The following is a 19752-nucleotide window of genomic DNA, read 5'->3' on the forward strand; positions in this document are numbered from 1 at the left end:
CAGGTTTATTGACACTGGGCGGAGAGCCTGCAAGCCCGTTTTTCATTTAGCAAACAAACAAGGCCAGCCTGATTGAGGACTAAGCTGGAGGTGGGGGGCGCAAGTGAAGTGTTGAGGCTGTTTGATTTGGCTGATTTTGAGATTCCCCTGCCCCCTTCTGCTCTGTGCGAATCCCAACCACAACTGCTACTACGGTTGCCCCCTGATGAAGTGGTCTCCATCCGTTGGGGGAATGAGTGATGTGAGCCACATGGCGGTCAATCAGCAGACACTTTGCATCATACTGTATGTCAGGTGTGGGTGTAGCTGGAGGGCATCTATCACACAAATATCGATTCGTCACTTGAGGAAATGACCACGCTGTGGACAAACACATTGACCAAAGGCTATATTGACCAAAGGTTCCCTTCAGTCTCACCCTCTATAACCAGACAACAGAGCAACTAAACATTTAGGAGCTGGGGTATGCATCCAACAGAAACTGAAGCGTAATTCTTCACAAAAAATAATGTGAAGGGCAACTGGGCAAAGTGATACTGTGCGTTACAAAGGTGAAGGCTTCTTTTGTGATGTCAAGGGGCTTTTGAACAAATCTGTTCCATTAGTGTGTTAAACGACTGAAGGATGCTTCACTATCCCCTTACGCTCGCCACGGCCAATGGAGCCTGCAAGGTCAAATGTGCCGTTGCGTTTTCCAAAGGACAATTTATACCAAAAGATTCTTAGGAAGGGCCGAAAAGGATTTTGATTTATAGTCATGAAGGAATCAGATATGGAGAGAGGTTTACATGTATATAAATAAAGTGAATATTTTTTTATGGTACTTAAATTGGTAGTGATGCACATTGATTTGCAAAAAAGAGATAGTGGATCATTTTGCAGAAAAAGAGCCAGATGTTTCCCTCAGGGGTCGGTGGAGACCAAAACAGAGCAAAAAAAGGAGAGTGAATGTTGGACTTACATTCATGAAAGACATGCATTGGACATGAATTACCGGTAAATTAATTTGCATGTAAGCCAAAATATTGAAAGCTTAATTTTAAGTTTGTGAGTAAGTTTATATTTTCACCACAGCACTTTTTTGTATTATTTAATTAATTAGTCACAAATCAGTAAAGGCAAGGCATGATTTCTAGGAAATATTGTACCATATTTTTCATGTTATTGTGCCATATTTTGGCAGTTTGACAGTGGTCAGCAACTGAGGAGAGACTGGCTCACTATGGCTATTGTGCTACTGCACAGGCCTGATTTTATGCTTTAATTATTTCCTCAACATGATGATAAGGGAACTCTCCCTTAGCAAAAGCCAATGTTATGTTAAAAAATAAATAAATAAAGGACACGTAGAGCTGGAGAACAAAATGAGCTGTGCAATATTTCTTTTCTTTTTTTTTTAACAAGGCACAAAAAATGATGTAGGATTATGTTGTGTGTGCTTTCGGGGCCGTCTGAATAACTCCCGAATTGGAAAAAGAAATCATTTTCTAAAGGGAAAAAAAAACACATTGGTCACAGACAATTCCAGGCCCATGAACTGGGGACTTTTCTAAAGCCCAGGCAATTTTCCAGAACAACTATTGGCTGAGGCGTGACTGATGCACTGACCAGTGAGGCAAGATCATTTCTTTGACAAGCTTGACCAAGAAAGAGTGACAAGAAATGAAAAGTTCAGCATCAAGCAATGATACCCTTATCTGCCAATGTGGACCATGGGGCAAGCACACACACACACACACACGCACGCACGCACACACACACACACACACACACACACACACACACACACACACACACACACACACACACACACACACACACACACACACACACACACACACAGTTGACCTACTCTGTCTGAGTTCATTTGGGCTACTTAGCGTCCCCAGTAGGAAGCTGCTAATCATGCCGAGGCGATTTGAGGACCATCTGCAGGCGACCAGCATTTACACACTTACACATATCGGTCAATAAATCGGCCTGCCCATTCAGAAACGGCATCCAAAGCCGGCGATTGGCTCTGTGTGAGTAATTGACTCCAGCTCTCACAACAGTTGAACACGTGTGTGTAAAATTAAATGTCTTTTTTCAGCCAAATTCCGATAATTAATATTGCCTGCCAACTCGTATCAAATTGTTTTTTTTTTTTTTGTTGCTTGACGATGGGGTGCTACAGCAACAAATGATCAAAAACAGAGTAGGCGACTTTATGGATAAAAAGTGAATTTCTGGTTATCACTGCTTCGATTCATCACCTTTCTGGCTGCGAACACTAGTCTCCATCTCTGTCACAGTCTGTGTACAGGTTTCATTTGTCACTAATGTTAGCTTTCTAGCCTGCTTCTTCTTTGTGGTGAAGGCGCAAACACCAACGTTCTGGTTTTATCCAGGCCAGCAATTTTGGGAAAATCACATAACTTCAGTTTAAGGTCCTAGAGGTGCCTCCGTGATGTCTCTCTTGATGCTGTGCCTTCTTTCTCACAGACAAGTTTATTCATGGTCTTCCTAATTCGTCCTGATGGGATCCCGTCGTGAGGCACCCAGTCACCGCTTGGGTAGGATGAGTCAAGACGAGGTTCCATAGACGACGAACATTAGCTGGAGAAAATAGGCACGGGTAACCTCTCGTCTCCCGGGAAGGCTCGCCTATCCGAGGTGGAAAACTCAGCCCTGCATGTGTGCTTTCCAATATCGCAGGTAATGAATATGATAATGAAGGCTTGGTCGGCCTCATGTGTCAATCATGTTCGAATCAGGTAAACTGGCGCGCGCTATGAAAAAAGTATCACGCTTGGGTTGATGCAAACGCTCCTGAGACACGGACAGAAGAAACACAATCAAGTGCAGCTACAAGTCCCGGGGTCCTCTGGGATGCCTCGCAGCTAACTCTAAATAGAGATTGCTTCAACCTCCTGCTCTGAAAATAGTGCCCCATTTCCATTTATTCAAATGCACCAACCACAACAGAATTGGTTGGATTTTACATGCGTGTACTTTATGAAAAGATGCAAAGAGGTTGACTCTAAAATTAGATATTTGACATTGAAACATTTGACTATTGTAACAAATAACGCAAATGAGCAACTAAGTAATGGCGAGAGCTAGCGATGAAGATCCCCTGGCATCAGCTTTGAAAATGTATACTGGTTTGCAGAAACACAGTGCCACGTAAAGCTATGTAGCCTAACAATGATTACTTTCCAATTTGCTCTTGCTGCTGAGCGATCCCAGAACCCATCTATGCTATCGGGGTTATTTCTGGGATTCCGGTGAATCCAGTGGATATCCGGGGCCCGACATTGTTTGCAGTCCCACATTTAAAACTTAGATTTTCAGTGTTATAATTACACGTCCTTTTTGTTTTAATGTCAGGAAATGTATCCTAATAGGTAATTAGCAAGCATTAGCCAACTGTTCAGTAATTCATTGATTAGCAGGTTAGGGCTAAAGAGTACTATACTAATCGAAAAACATGGGCTTTCAATATCCTGCACAATATATTTATTTATATAATTTATTGCCTTTTACATCATGGCGAGGGGACTACAGATGAAAACTAGCCTTCTGGCTAATTCTGGCTTTTTTATCCATGTGTAACCATGTGTTTTATGAAATTGCACTGTCCCCTTTTAAATAAACTAATTCTAATTCTAATAAATCGAAGCTTTACAAGCATACTTGGTTTTACAACATAGTCAACATTAGCCAAAGTGGTGGGAAATTAATCTCTTATTATTGGTTAAAGACGTCAAAATCTCACATTGCTGCATGGGAAATAAATGGTGAACAGAATAAACTGTCCTAGGGCATGATTCTGAATGACAAAATAATGTTATCTTTTCAGAAGAAATCCTTGTGAACAAGCCTGTGAACCAGAGCGCATGAGAGATGTGATTGCATCCTGCATCGTCCCGGATATCGGAGGGTTCTCTGTGCTTGAAAGTGCTGTTTATTCCCGATGTGACACGTTCTCACATGTAATGAGCTCGGACACCAAACTGGGGTTTTATAAGAAACAAATTACAACCTAGCATGCAGCTGTCACTTTGCTTTAGTCAGGAGGGCCACCCACTAAATATCAGCCAGCTCATTACTGTCCCGAGCGTTGTGGCTGCTGCACATTAAAACAGAAATCCATTCTAGAGGTAATTCTAATGAAGACTCACTGTGATGTAACGGCAGATGAATCCTGGTATGTATGTATTATGTATATATTCACCTTGCATTTCAGGATGTTTTGATACGGTACATCATTCTGAACCGGTGTCCAAAACACTTAATGATATTTGCTAAAATGTATTACGGTATAGGAAAGTGTGTCAGGCCTAATGCTCCTCTCTTCTATTGTGAAAGTCAGTTTTACTGAATGTAAACTCACAAGATAAGGTTAAACAAGGTATTTCCTTTTTTTTTTTTTTTTTTTGCACACAACATGCCCCGTGGCAATAGTTGCCATTTATGCATGACTGAACTGCTCTGCACCATGTAGGGTCAACTGCTCTGCTGTAGGTGGATAACAGGGCTGTATTTAACGCTTCTAACACGAGCGTTCATTAAATAAGCTAAACAAGGAAGTTAAGTGAATTAAAAGCAAAAATGCTCTCGGCCCCCCAACGCTCCGGCATGGGCGTGTTCACTCGCACATCCCTTTGATCGCGCTCCAGCCACCGCGAGCGCTCGCTGCACCGTTTTCCGCCGTGAACACGAGTCGCCGATTCTGACTCAGAAAACCAGTGACTGATTTGTGGCCCCAACAAAATGAATTTGTTGGACCGAGGCCAGCTGTGCAGCCTCTGTCCTCTCGTCCTGTCACTTCCTCTCTCATTTTCCATCTACAGTCTTTCATAACCTTCGTCCTCCCTTTCTCTGCACTTTTTTTTCTGAGAGGCGTTCGCTGTTATGGTGCGTGTAATACCCCAGCTTGACTGAACAGGCCATCAGCCTCCATAAAGTCTCTGGTTAGTGCCACAGGGTATCCAGAAAAAGCATTCTTTAATACTTTGATGCCCCCAACTGTCACTTAAATGAGACAAAAGCTGCAGCTTCTTCTAAGCTGGTGCGTCCTTCATAATAAGGAAAACAGGGAATGCATTGGGATATGCGTGAATCATAGGCTGTAATGAATGCTTGCTCACTCACACTCACGCTCACATTCTGCATGCAGTGGCCTTGACAACACCGCTGAGTTCAGCGTTGAACACGGGTGGCGGGATGCCCTCTGTGCTGACGCCAAAATACAGATAAGAAAAAAAAGCCATATGGCTGCCATAATTATACCTGTCACATTCAGGAGCCAAAAATAGCTCTCTGGAAGCAGAACAGCTAAATCACGTTTTCTTTTTGTTACAGATGAATGGGTAGAATAGAGGAGCGCTTCCCCACTGTTCTGCTACTTTCTCTTAGTCGAGATGGACGGTTCACAAATTGGATATTTTTAGAGAGCGATATAATCACAGAGTCATATCACTCTCATGTCTTTGTCTCTCTTGAAAGGTGCCCGAGAAACAATATGATCAAGGCACTCAAGAGATTATCTTATCTGATGATTAACAAAAATGCTAACACTGTGCTGTGTGAGTCAAATATTACAAATATTTTTCCAGCGACTCTTCTATTTTGGCAGGTTTGAAATTAATAGTTATGGATTGGAAAAAAGAAAAAGAAGAAGAAAATTAAAGAAAAAACTGAATGGAAAGAGTGAAGTGTTATAAGGTTTGGAAGGACATGATCGTGAATCAAAAGTTGAGAGGAAGAAAGCACACATGAGAGAGAGGAAGAGGAAGAAAGAGGGAGAACTTCTTCTGCTCTCAGCTTGTGGTGCTTGCATAGGGAGAAGAGGAGGAGTTTTTCCCTGCATTAGCACTGCAATGTCAGCGAGGACTATATCACCGACTGTATGAATGGCTTTCTTGCACAGCCCCGGCAAGAAACTATTTTAAAGCCCTGGCTATGCAGTTCATTAATTTACCGCTGGCTGAGTCAAATTAAAAGATGCCAGATAAGTTTTCCCTAAAAATAGCACCTATACTAATCCTTACTGTGTTTTCTTTTTTTCTCCATCACCATCTTGTGTGTCTGTTGCCATGTGGGAGATAAGAGGAGGTGGAAGAGCGGGACCTTGCGATTCATCAGCACATGACCATGGAGTTGAACGAGGGGGGGCGATGCACCGATGCCCCGGCCAGCACACGGTACGGATCACAACGGAGCGCACGGCATGCGCATGGAATATGAAAAAAATAAATAAATAGAGGAAGGAGGGAGAACAAGGATCAAGGCCAAGCACCGGCTGTTAAAAATAGCTGCCCTCCCTAGCATTTTTCTATACCTTCCAGCAGTTCTCCTGCTAATAATAGCAAATATACACACATAGCTCAGGGCCACTGCAAACAGAGAGGGGGGGTCGGACAGACCAGCATGCCTGGCGGATAGATGCACTGGGTTATGGTAATGCTTTTGGAAGACAAGCTTCCTCCTCAGGACATGCTGCTCACCTCACTCATTCCCTTAGCGCCGTTTAATGAGCTCCAACAGACAGAAACGAAGCACAAGGAGAGGAATCAGGAGGCAAATAAGGCACGCTGATATATGGGTTGCTTGTCCACAGCAAGCAGGGATCGTTTCCAGACATGCCATAAAACACAGTGAGAAATCATCTTGAGACTAGTCCAATATCGAGGCCCAGGCCAAGTGAGCATCACACTTAGAGGAAAACCGTCAGGAGGAAAGCATCAGACGCTCGCATACTTGATTGCGTCCGACGCAACCAGTCTACGGATTTCAAGGTACGCCAGTTACGTCACGGTGAAGAAGCCGAGGCCTTGAGGGAGTAGTCCAACAAATGATGGATGCTTCTCTTCACAATGGTGTAATACTAAATAGGTCTTTTAAATTCATTAAATACTTCCCTTACTTTGGATTAGCCCATGCAGGCCAGAACCATTAGACTTGCAGATCACTCTGGCACGGCGCAGGCTGAAACTCATTCCCGGAGATTTTTACATATCTGGCTACCGCTGCGGAATACCCTCTGTCACTTGCTGTTTGTGATTGGTGAATACACAATGTGTGTTTTCCCCTGGCACGCCAAACAGTCAGGGAAAAAATATCAGAACATTGCATTGACATGAGAGTTGTGCTTGAAAGAGTACACTTTGTTGTTTTCCTGGCCCAAACCTGTGGGATGCTCGATGAACTGAGAGTGCCTTTTGTGTGATTCAGCAAGCAAATTACTCAACATGTGACAGTAAGAAAAAAAAAAAAAAGAATGAAATTGGCGAGACCTCCTGTGCACATGAAGAATAGAGGAGCTCAGACAAATGGTGTGGTCGCCTCCGCCACTTGAAGGGGGGTAATTCAAGCACGGCAGATGACATTCAGGAGGTGAAGGAAAACAAACACAGACAGTCGTCTGCAATATGATTTCTAATTTGCTATTTGCCTTGGCAAAGCAAAAGCGATACTGTTTCAAAATAAAAGATCTGAAGGTGGAAATTGGGTACACAGCGAACTGAGTGTACTACAAAGTGAATTGTCTCGGTGCAATCATTTTGGGGGTATATTTGAATATGAATAAACTTTTGAGGAGTTCTGGGATTTATTAGCATACAATTACAAAAACACATCTTGCCTCTCGATGAATTGCTTGCAATTATTTCTGTCACAAATCAGTAAAAAAAAACATCATCATATTACTAAAACACATTATTACTGGCACCTAGCATCATTACAACCATATACCTGGCGTTCCAGCACACAGAATTCCCTCATTTGTAAACATCAACATCGCGGAAAAAAACTCTGTGATCACGATGGAGGGCAAGCAGATTGTTTATTTCGTGTTGGGATGTTTTCACACACAAAAAGAGCACCAATTAATTTTTTCCCCCCCTAAAAGAAGTCTATGATAATTCCTCTACAAAGACTGAACCGAAGCCTTTTAAATCCCAAACGGTCGTGTCATAATCCAGTAAATTCAGGAGCCTAATTGGATTTCTGGAAGGCCCAGAATAGTAGCAGAATATTAAATACAAGCTCTGTCAAATTCCGTAATGGAAAAGGGGTCAAGTGGAAAAGCCATCGATGACACACACGCCTAAAAAAAAAGAAAAGAAAAAAAGTAATTTTTCACATATCATTTACCCACCATACCAATATGTGGTCAGTGACCAGAGCCAGACACTAATGGTGAAGTTAAACTCCGGAACAAATATGAGAAGTAAGCCTTTCGCCATCCAAATATAGACACTGAGGATTGTAACATAGAAGCTAGAAACTAATTAAAGACCGTCTGTGTGACGCGGAGTGCCACACGAGCATCCGAATCCACCGCTTTCGCTTCAATATGCTGAGAGAGAGAGCGAGAAAGGCGGGGGGGGGGGGCTTCAGACGGACGCAGTGTGTCTCCAAGCATCATCCGTCTCCTCACACATCACAACGTAACCGGCCAAAGCAGAGACACGACAACACACTTCTGAAGTTAAAGCGATGGTTCGAAGTAAAATGCACCCTAGGTCATTTCCACCATGACATCCAGCCAAACACCCCCTCGGAAGCATTTTTAGTGATGGTCAACATTGGTCAAGATAGGGCTATCAGTCGAATGGCTTAGTACTAGTGTGATGGTACATCTTGTATATCTCGTAAATTACCCCACTAATAATGCACTAATAATGCATGGACTTCACCTCGACTAGCATGACTTCCCCCCCGCCCCCCCAAAACAAAAAAATAAATTAATTAAAAAAAAACCTTACCTATAGCACTCTGATCGTAGCACTGTTGCTCTTGAAGTACTACTTTACTCAGATGAGGACCTAACACTTGTTCTACTTTTAGCTCTTAATTTATCGGCAATGATTCGTTGTGGTTTCCTTGTTTCCTTCTTTTGACAAATGTACTTATTGTAAGTCGCTTTGGACAAAAGCGTCTGCTAAATGACCTAAATGTAAATGTAAATGTAATGTTACCAAACGTCTTCAGTAGTACACATAGGGTCTGTACTCACAAAACGAGGCATTTGAAAGTTTGTAAGTACACCAGGAGTTTATTTAAAAGAACACTTGAAACACTTAAAAGAACAACTATCAAATGCCTCGCTAAAAGTGCTTCTGAGGGGGTGTTTGGCTGGATGTCATGGTAGAAATTACCTAGGGTGCATTTAACTCCAAACCATCGCTTTAAGCGAAAAAAAAAAAAAAACAGCAAAAGGACCAACAAGGTTGACCAAATGTCCAAGCCTTGCTTTTAAAAATGCAAATCAAGCCTGACTGATTGGCTAACCCTAACCTTTGCCTCAGAAAACAACACCCTGGAAGACCAGAAACCAAAAAACAGCGGCAAATGAGAGTCAGACACCAAATCTCATTACATTTCAGTCACACTCTCGGATACCGCCGGCATTACTTATTGATAACATTTTGAGACAAGAGGAAAATACGCGAGCGGGGATGACTTGTGGAATATTGTTTGTTAATTAGCACAGTGTGTGCGCTATCATATCATGAAGGCTATTATCAAAGTGATTTCCACACAAAGGAGTACAATCAAAGACCATGTTAATTGAGGAGAGCCTGGAAAGTCCGCTTGGGGGGGGGCTGCTGTAAATGTCTTTGACCACGTGTGCATTCAGCATCGTGATTTGTCGAGTTTCTAGCTTGACATTTCATCCCCTTAGGTTTTTTTTTTTTTGTTGCCATCAAGCCGTTTCTGTGACACCTGAGCTACTGGGGGCATTCTCTCTTAATTAGAGCCTGAACCTGGTCCAGAGCCCCCTTCTTCTTCTCCTAATGCATATTCCAGATGCATTAGTGGAGGTGATAGCTCCGGGCACTCAGTTATTACCTCCCTATCATTTTTTTTTAATTGCACCTAATGCCATATAAGCGCTAATGGTTGTCATACCCGGAGAAAGCTGACATCAAAAGGTGTTTATGAGGGGGGGGGGGGGGGGGGGGGGGGACTTCCAGTTGCTCCTTGGTAAATACTTCTCAGTGAAAAAAGTCTGACAGGTGAGCAATTGGAGGTCTGTGTGGCATAATCACGCCTCTTTGTGCACACTAATGAATGCAGAGCCTGATCCATTTCCCAATCTGCCCTCCGTAATGAAAAGGAGAGAAGGCCCCTGCAGCACTGCCTTGTAAGCCAAGTTATAACACACACACACACACACACATAGACATGCCACCCCTGCGACTTGCAGATTGGATTCGTCATTAAATTATTCACTTATCGGCATGTACAAAACCCCCCCCCCCCAAAAATCACCTAAACAGGGCTGCTGTACATTTTGGGCCTGATGGATTATTTGCATTTAAAGTGTTGGCAGTACATGGGGGTGGGAGAGTAGATGGTGGTTCGGCCGAGCATCGTGCAGGATGCAGGTGCTTCAAAAGGGGAACACAACAAGCTGATAAGATAAGCCGTGATAATGCTCGTCTTAGGATGCGTATTCTTCATCCCTTTTAAACTTCCCCTTGTCAGCTGCTGAATGTCAAACTGATGCATTCTCACTCGAGACAAACCTCAAATAATTCAAAAGCTGGGATGCAATGCATTCCTTCTGTTATAAGCACGATGTATGATATCTTGGGTGACAAATGAAAAAGCTGTGTAAACAGTTTCCTGAGAGCTGTGTGCTAGGTTTCCCCCCCCCCCCCTCCCCTCACAGGTGAATAGTGGCTGGTGTCAACTCTTTTCATACGCTAATACACCAATGCTCCAAACAACAAAACTAACTACAAAGCTATACAAAAAGCCTGCCTCGCCCAAAGCCCGCAGGCGCAGCATCTACAGCCTGTCATGAGACGAGCATTGAATTCACTGGTTTCTGGTACCCGAACGGATTGCTGAAAAGCAGCGAGACGGGCAACATCTCCGACGTGCAGAAGCACGGATGACACACCGAGCCGAGATTAAGATTTCAGTATCGGGGTGTTTTCACATATAGTCCTCTTTAAACGGACCAAACTCAGTCCCCTTAAAGTGGACCAGCAGAAAAGGGACTATTTGTGGTCACATTGTTGGTTCATTTGAAAGAGGACTCAACTTGATTTTACAAGATAAAAAAAAAAAATCACCCCATTGCTATTTGTTACTGAATAGAGCCTGAACGCATCATAATGTAACTCAACACACAGTACACTCGACCTTGTGAGGAAGAGAGGTGAAAGGTCAACAACTGCTATATACAGGATTACAGAGGAGTTTGTCATTTCATTTGATAATTAATGAGGGATTATAGAGATAGACCAGAGATGTAGCACAAGATATTAAAATATGAGCATATGCTTCAATATGAGTTTCCAGCTATAAGGCCTGCTGGCTTTGGGAACAGGTTGAACGAAATATGAGCTCAAATTGCGTTGTGTTTACTTGCTGTTGTATGTTAATATTCGGATGTCACTTTGATGTGTATCCTGTGTAATATTATGTGCATGTGAATGCCAACAGCCAGTAAAAGGTCATAGTCTCATTGCAAATTCAAGCACGAGAGCAAAGAAATAGGCTCGTAATATCATGCATGTTAAACAACACATAACAAGTCCACATATATATAGCCTCTTTAGAACATCGCTTTGACAGAGAGGTTCAAATTTGCAGGCATCAAGTGTAACCGAGCATCCTGGGAACTTTGTGGGTCATTGTGGCGGATCATCAGAGGAACTTTCAGACCTGGTTCCAATGCTGAGGGATCTCTGTCACTGCCCCACTGTTCACTTACCTCACTTCTCACCCCCTCTCTCCCCCAATAGTGTTCAACCTATCAAACTGCACCAACCTCTCCGTGTTCACTTTACACTCCACTGAGCCCATGTCATCATTCCTACATATCTTGCCAGGTAGAATTGGCCTCCTTTTCTCCTTCCTGTTGTTCAACTGCTAAAAATAAAGCTCCCTTTTGTGGAGCTGCCACGAGGCTCCAGTCTGGTCCTCCGCGGGGCTGAAAACTTCACTTCCTGACAAACAGACTCCGCTTTCAAGAGTCAGAAGCATATTTTGTCTGATTGTATGAGCGCGGACTTACACACATCCTCGGTTGTACAGTGTTGATCTCATTAGTGTTCTTTAAAAATAGATTAATTCAAGCTAAATTATGAAACTTGTAGGTATGCCTATACATATATACACATATATTGTTATAGTTATTGCTGCTACTTTTATTATTACTATCATCCTGTTATATCCACTGTTGCTTTTAATATTAGTAGTACTCATTTTTACTCATATTATTCTGCCTGTCCTATTATTATTCCTATAATTTCTGTCATATGGATTTTTATTATGTTGTTTATTCTTTCCACTCCTGTCCTTCCTGGGAGGGGGATCCTACACAAAACTACAACGTATACTATACTCGTATACTACAACGTATACTATACTCGTCCTTCACATTTAAAATTTTTGAATGGCCAATGATTGTTTTAAAATAACAAAAATCACACTTTTCCTACAATGTCAAAATCTAGGATAACGTGTTTCAAGTAATCCTCCCTCAGGGACAGTCTTTGTTAGCTCTTGTGGAAAGAACTTCATAAGATGTGCAAAGATTATCGCTGCGAGTGAAAAGTCTGCAGGCCGTGTTCCAGTCTCCTCTTTAACCACAGTGCACGTACTGTAAATGAGTCGCTCGTTCCTTACACTGTGACAGCAACTTTGTTGGACTTGGACTTATTCTGTTTCACAGCGACAGCCCAGTGTGCTACTGATTGGTATAGAACAGAGAGGGAACAGAGATTTAGCCACATTTGAAAGCTTAAAAGCTAAAAACAAGGATATCTTTTTCTTTTTTTCACATGAATGCATCTGTGAACTCAGCACTTTGGGCAATAAAAGACATTTAGACCAGCAGATACCTAGATTGCCTCTACAGTCCAAGTTTAAGAGCCCTCGAAAACACAACACGTTTGATTGACTTCTTAGAGGCTTTGCATTTTTAAGGCAGGAACTCAAGAGAAAGACGATGCTGTGTTTCGCACGCGTTCAATAATGTATCAATGCACTAAATTGTAGTCTGGATGGTTTCTCGCAGCACAATCTTGTCTTGTTTCAGCTGTGCCTACTGAATAGGAAAACAAAAAGTGCTGAATGGTAAAGCAGCATGGCTGGATTAGTCAGTTGAATTAAAAAGGTCATAATGCTTAGTCAGTGGAACTATGACTTTGAGAGGAATATTTGATGAAATGTCCCCATGTTGGCACGTTGCTGATATTAGAAGAATAAGAAAAAAAAGAAGCCCTGTAGCGCTTTGTCTTCTCAGCACATTGCCAATGCAGATTAGTCGTCGCCCTTGTAATGTCCGAGTTCTTTATTTCACACACAGATAAAAGTATAAAAATACTTTCATTAGGACATTTATACACTTCAGCTGTTTGTGAATGTGTGTAAAAACAGTGCTGATAGTAGCCTTGTGCGTTGACACTACAAGTAACTGCAGCCATAATTGTCATAATAAAAACACATTGTCATAATACCACTGAAACATTACATTTGCAGGAAGTCTGTAGTGGTTGAAAATCTATTCAGCCCAACTGTCACACATACGAGTGCAGGCAGGTGGTTGCTCACCTTGATCACTGGTGAAGTTCACCTGTGAGGAAGCAGAGAGCAGATCCTCGTGTCCACACAGATGGGACCGGGCAGATGGAGATTTTTAAACAGGGCAGCTGATGTCCTTGAGCACTGGAGAAATGATGTCTTGCGGATGGAAAGTAGGTAACTGCCCAACACTGTACATTAGGTGAGTGACTAATCCTATTACCAAGCTCCGGTTTTCACAGAAGGATGCAGGAGATGAATGCTTTGTCGGAAGTAATTTGTAAAATATGCCAAAAAGAATATAATGAGTATTTAATAATCAAATTGGCAACAACCGTTAAACCAGCTCGACAACACTTGGTAACATGTATGTGCATGTTAATGTAATGCATAATACTATTAAAGCTCAAAGCTTAGCTGAGACTCCTTCAATAGAGGAAGATTTGATGCTTAGTATTGTTTTAATAACAGACATTCCCACTCAGAACAGTTAACAATTAGGATCCAGGACACTTTTAGCATCATATAATGCTGCTATTGCTATTGGAATATGGTCGATTTACCTTCAACATCAAGCTTTGATTTTTGCTGCCTGATCTTAAAGGGGCCACGAGGTGAAGTGCACTAAACCCAAGGAGCATACCTCTTCATCTCGCTCCCTCTTATCTCTCTTCACTCAAGAGGTGATTACCTTCATCTTTTTTCCATTTTCTTAAGGGAGGGAACTTTTCCTTTGCAGCTCAAGAGGTTTCTTAACCTTGAAACGACCTTAGGCCAGCCAAATCAAATCCCTTTGCCATAACCAGAGCCGTAAACTGAAACATGACTACAGTGCTCTGCTTTGGGGGTTTATTCTTCATTACACACCTGCAATTGACCCATAAAGATGAGTACTAGGGTTCAAGGTTCAAGGTATCTTTATTATCCCCGAGGGGCAATTTGCAGTGCAGCAAACAGAGCAAACAGAACAATAAAAGCACAATATAATACAAACAATAAAGAGTACATACCGCCATGTTAACGTATTTAAAAGGCCAGTGACAGCAGGGAGGTTTTTAAGTCTGTTTGTCCTGCATTTGCCTTAGAAATCGATAAACCAAAATGGCATGCCTTTAATAAAACATTGCTGTAGAAATTATTTTGCACATGAAATTTACTGGCATTCTTATTATTATTGTTATGGGATATGTATTGATTTCCTGCAGACATCCTCGCCAGCCCCTCCCCTAGTGACGTCCACGTGTGTGGACGCAGAGCAAAGCCACATTGATTTATTTTTTTGCCCACTTGATTTTACAAAAAGGACAAAGGAAGGAGAGTCCATTGCCCTGTAGAATCTGCCTGAATGGAGATGCATAAGGTGCCTTGTCTGCTGGCAGGTTTGTATTTCTAGGGTCACGCTGCGACCGCTTTATGGAAAAAGTCAAACTTTGTCGTAATTAGTTTGTGATCGGAGGTGGGCTAACAAGCTTGGGGACACATTTTGTTTACGTGCTCCTCCGGCTCATTTCTCAGCTGGAGTGTTGTTTACTTAGTGCAAACAATTACAGAACACATTAGCGTGCCCATTGGCCAATGTCATTGGGGACACACATTATATAACGTTAAGGTTTATAAGATATTCACTGACGTTATTAAATTACACACTAATACATAACCCTTCCTCTGACTTCATCTTCGTCTTTGGTCCTGCAGCGTAGAACCAACTCTCTGTCAAAGAGTGAATTCCACGTCCCCACAGTCCCATTCCTTGGCTTCATCATCTCCCAGAACTGCATCCAGATGGACCACGTCAAAGGTTCTTGCAATTGCTAATTGGCCCACGGCAACAAGCTATTTCAATGTTTCCTGGGTTTTGCTAACTTCTACAGACATTTATCAGAAACTTGAGTTCTGTTGCTGCTCCTCGTCATGCTCTCGCATGCCCAGACACCCGACAACAGTTCATTGTGGAGCAGCTCATCTGGGTGGAGTATCCTTGCGACACACTGCATGTTACTGCCTCTGGTCTCTCTCCAATTCAGTGCCCATATGGCTACCAGCCAGCGCTGTTTCCAGACCTGAAGGTCGAGGTTGGCAATCCCTCTGCCCAGGCCCTCATTAGCATGGTTTCGCTGCACACGGTTTTCGGGCCCAGCAGGTGCTCCTCAGAAATGCGGGAAGATTACAAGAGGATGGCGGACCGCCGACGTATTACTGCCCCTGCCGACAGCCTGGGCAGAAGGTTTGGCTGCCCACTCGGGATCTCCTCCTGCGGATTGAATCCCGGAAGTTGGCTGCCTGGTTTGTAGGTCTGTTCCCCGTCTCGAAGGTGATCAATGTGGTGGCAGTTGGACTGGGACTTCCTAGGTCCTTGAGAGTCCATCCCACCATCCATGTGGCCCGTGTGAAACCATGTCAAGCATGCAGCCTCCAAAGGATGCGATCACTGGATTAAAACATGGCTTGTGTGTTTCTGTCACTGTGCTAGTTCGTCTTTGCCCCCCCGAGTCAAGCATTCCAGCAATTCTTTGTGTTAGTACTCCTGTTTTTTCTGATCTCTGCCTGTTTCTTCCTGAATTTGTTTTTCCGCTTACTCCTTGTCAGCTCCGTTTGCTTTATTACCTGACTGATCTCCTGTGTACTGAACCCGTTTACTGTTTAACTACAACAAGACCTACTCTACGATTTTTTGAGTCCTAGCTTTATCCTTTGGGTTTTCAGTTGTACTGTTACGACTGGAACACAGGCTGTACATCTGTCTAACTCATCCGTCTAAAATATATATATATTTTTTTAAATGTTAAATATATTTTATCCTTTTAATTTCTGTATAATTTCATGTTTTTGATGGACATTTTTTACTTGCGTGATAATCTCTGAATGGAGCCTCAGATCTTTTCTACTTCACATTATCTGTATGGATTTTCTAGCACGACAATAGGTGAGAGCTGAATGGTGAGCCTCACATCTAACCTATTCATTCCCAATGACTGCTTCTCTGCAATTGTTGTGCGATTGTGCATATGACAATAAATAACTGTCATCAATCATCATTAATTTCTGTCGAGAACTGGGAAAGCAACTTTGAAGAAAACATGAATAGTCACCCAAAAAATATTTTTTATATTCATTGAGGCCTACAGGTTCAAAACAATAACAACAACATAACAAATACCTTTTCACATTGGACAGGGACAGTAAACTACCATCATGCCACAAGACTGCACTGAAGTGAACAATGAATCACAGCGGTTAATCGTTGCTCTCTATTACCCAATGTGTCAAACCAAAAAATGGATCCCGCAGGTGTAGTTATTGTAATTAGTCTGCTCAAAGCAACTGGAGAAAAAAAAGCCTGCTATCTTGCCAGTGGGGGGTAAGAGTGAGTGAGAGGAAAAGAGAGAGGAGCTGGCTTCTAAGTGTGGTAAAGGGATAAGCTCAGACAAAGAGAAATGCCACCATTTAAAGAAGACCTCCCTCAACAGCAAGCCAAGGACGACCACAGTGAAAGTGACCCAGAGGGGTTACGGTTCATTGAACACGTTCTCATCCCTCTTGTCAACACACTACTACCAATACCTGAAGGATAATTCTCTGGCCGCACTCTAGGAGCACAGTGCAAAAGTGGGAGGAGCCCATTGTGACCTTTAAAGAACAAGAAGGTGGTCTCATTTAGCTGCATTATCAGAGGGGGCCGGCTTTTCTTACAGTCCCAGTGGACGAGCACTTTAATTACAGACAAGGAAGGTGGATATATATCTTTATGGCTGTATTAGGAGCTTGGCTGCCGTCGCTGCACTTTAATATCCGAGCACTTTTAATCCACGTATTCACTTACAGAGAATCACAAACATTTAACAGTTTTTGGTAGTTCTGAGCAAAGTGCAAGCTCATTTTTTTAAATATCTAGTTTTTACACATCTTGCTAACCCCTTTGCAAGGGGTTACAAAAAAAAACAAAAAAAACGGAGGGGTCACAAAATGATTAAAAGGTATAAGAATTTCTTTTTACACAATAATATCTTTATGGTTTTATGACTTTTCCCATCTCTTGTTAAATAGCCTTCTGGGTACTTTCATCTCTTCAGATGCCAAAGTCTTTCAAAATAATTGGCTTTGCTAAGAAATCTTCGTTAAGGGCGGACAACTCATGCTCAGACTAAAACCATAACCTATGATGACAGGGTCACAAGCAAGTGTGACATCATTAAAGGTGAAATATGTTGGACGGATTGCTATTATTCCAAAATCCTTGAAAATGGAAAGGAAATTCTTATCTATTTAAAACAATAGTTTGACATCTTAGGAAATAAGCTCTGATTCTTCTTGCCATAAGAATTAGGTGAAAAGATCAATAGCGCCATCATATTGTAGCTGGTTAGCTTAGCGCCAATTGATTATTTTCCCTATAAGTCAATAGAATACATTTTTATTTAAAAAAAAAAACGGTTCTTTTAATTTGAATAGAAACACAGCAGCATGATTAAATGTGTCCTAGTGCTAAAGCAGTTTGGCCCTTGAAGCACTTCAACATCATCAATATACAGGTGTCATCAAGAGCTGTGTGTCTGCATGCATCAGGATGAAACCTAATTTAGTGGCAATGCTGTTTCCTCTGGAGCCCATTGGATTTCCAAGCTATGCGCACATTTCGGAGCAGCTGATAAATGTACAAAGGTCACCTTCGGCTTGGATCCTGCCACCTCTCCCAGCACCTCCCCGTCTCCCTTTCTATCCTAGCGGCATTCCTCAGACTACCACTGATTATGTGAGAGTATTTGCAGCCTTTATTATCACGCGTGCTCAATGAAACCTCTTTAAAGAGCCTCGGACGAGCCGCCACTTCAAACGGCTACATCTCCAGTGATAGACAATTACCCCGAGTCTGGAGGAGAATTTATCTCTGAGCTTTGCCTTCACAAGAGAATCATTTGCGAACTCAATCGAGTGAAACAAAAGGTTAATAGGTGTGTGGGAGGCAGAGCACATAAATAGTTTGCAAAGCAACATGGCGGAAATAGATTCTCGTGTGAGAGAGGGTTAACTAAATTTTCTCTTACGACTTAATGCGTGTCTCCCCGGCACTAATCAGTATCAATACATCAGAAAGCCAGATGGCGGGGAGTCATTGTGGGAATAGAATAGCTGATAGACAGAACAGCTTTTAAGGCAGATAGAGAGATGGGGGTGAGGAAGCAGAGGCAACACACAATGAAACTTCTACTACATAAATATTAAAACACCCCGTGACCTTTACAAAAACGACAACAAAAAAGATTACACAGCGTGTGGTTAAATGTATAATGATGTAGACATACATACCAGTGCGGTGTAAAATGCAGGTACGGCGTACATGGAGCTCTCTAACTAAGTGGCTGACATTGTGTACAGGAACATCTGTGCTGAGTTTGGGCTGGAAGACACCTCCAAAAGGTGGTCGAGAATGAACAAGATCCTGTCGGACTCCCAGATGTTCAACCAGTTCAGCTCGTCCACTTGTGAATTGAGAACTGGGAATTTACTTTGAAAAATATTAACATTTGCAAATATAAGGTAAATTGGTGTACAGGCAGGGTGCTGTGTGGTCACATCTCCCTAATGGTGGTTGAGTCCTGTCAGCCAGGCATTAGGTAACAGGCACATTGTCCCGAATCAGCAGTCTATTTGCCCTCTTGAACGCAAGGCACGCCATTTCTCCTGCGAAGGCATGACTTGAATCACTGGCTCGATGACACCGAGACTCCCTGGCTGCTTGTTCCCCCGCAAGTGACTGAGAGCTCAAGTGAACTGAGAAATGAACGAAGTGTTCATTCAAGTGATTCGGTTGAGTTTGTTCAACCAAAACATTCGTTCATTTGAATGGATCGTTCGTGAACTACCTAAAGCCCTGTTCACTATGAGATGAGAGGCTACGAGATGTTTTCCTGCACAAAGGCCTTGTTATGTACTGTGATTTAAGCCATCTGTCCCAACATTAAAGACTTCATCACGCTATTAAGGTTTTATTTCACTTGTTAGCCTGGATTCCCTGTATGTTATTCTGTGGTTGGAAACACCGCACAACTAACACGTTCAGGTCACAAGTCACAAATACGGACAGCTCAAATCACAGATGGGACTGACGGCAACATAGAAAATAAACAGTAGCCTACCGAGGAGCAAATAGAGCCATGCCACATTGCAGCAGAGCACGAAGCATCACCCGCTGACACATTGGGAAAACTTCCAGTGTGG

This window comes from Eutrigla gurnardus (genome assembly GCF_963514095.1).
Source record: "Eutrigla gurnardus genome assembly, chromosome: 10".
Lineage (NCBI taxonomy): Eukaryota > Metazoa > Chordata > Actinopteri > Perciformes > Triglidae > Eutrigla > Eutrigla gurnardus.